We start from the raw sequence: 556 nt of genomic DNA, 5'->3' as shown, positions 1-556 counted from the left end.
GTATAGTAGATGTGAACAGCACAAATGTATATACAAATGTATCAATATGTTTCCATTTGTTTTAAATGGAAGACGTATAATCTGAAAATTAACGGAAACGTAAACGAGATCATTGATACTTACCAACAAGCTTTTCACCAATCATCTAGTCTATGCTGACTTTATTATTTCCAAGTTGATGTTCGTTATGTGGGATTCTGTAATGCAGTCTTTGTTAGCAATGTGACTCTTCATAATGTGTTGTGTATTGACGTATACAGAATGATAAATGAATCTGTACTTTAAAAAATTGGCAACAGAATGGAGCAAAGTTCAACTAACAAAAGCACTCTTATACTTTACACAAGTTTTATAAGTTCAAAAAGTACGCAAACACAAGTATTCATTGTCGGCTGACGTGAATAAAATAGGGGCGACACATTGTGTAATCCTGAACGCCCGCACTGTAAGCCTATAATTTTTGTTCCAAGCCTGATTGGATGACCGCCTACTACTGATGACATAACTTGCTTATTCTATATAATTTGATATAAGGTTCGTTATACCATTCGCCCCA

General features: G+C 34.5%; 1 protein-coding gene across 1 annotated transcript in view; it reads right to left on the bottom strand.

The window, feature by feature from the left end:
* LOC119593043 (ankyrin repeat domain-containing protein 11-like) overlaps positions 1–556 on the bottom strand; it is a gene marked incomplete in the record, with an annotated part of 115,245 nt that overhangs the window by 109,521 nt on the left and 5,168 nt on the right. The window contains 1 exon segment of the mRNA XM_037941943.1: positions 124–197.

Source organism: Penaeus monodon, chromosome 31 (genome assembly GCF_015228065.2).
Source record: "Penaeus monodon isolate SGIC_2016 chromosome 31, NSTDA_Pmon_1, whole genome shotgun sequence".
NCBI lineage: Eukaryota > Metazoa > Arthropoda > Malacostraca > Decapoda > Penaeidae > Penaeus > Penaeus monodon.
Note: the sequence above shows the minus strand (reverse complement) of the source record. Positions and strands in the feature narration are given on the sequence as shown.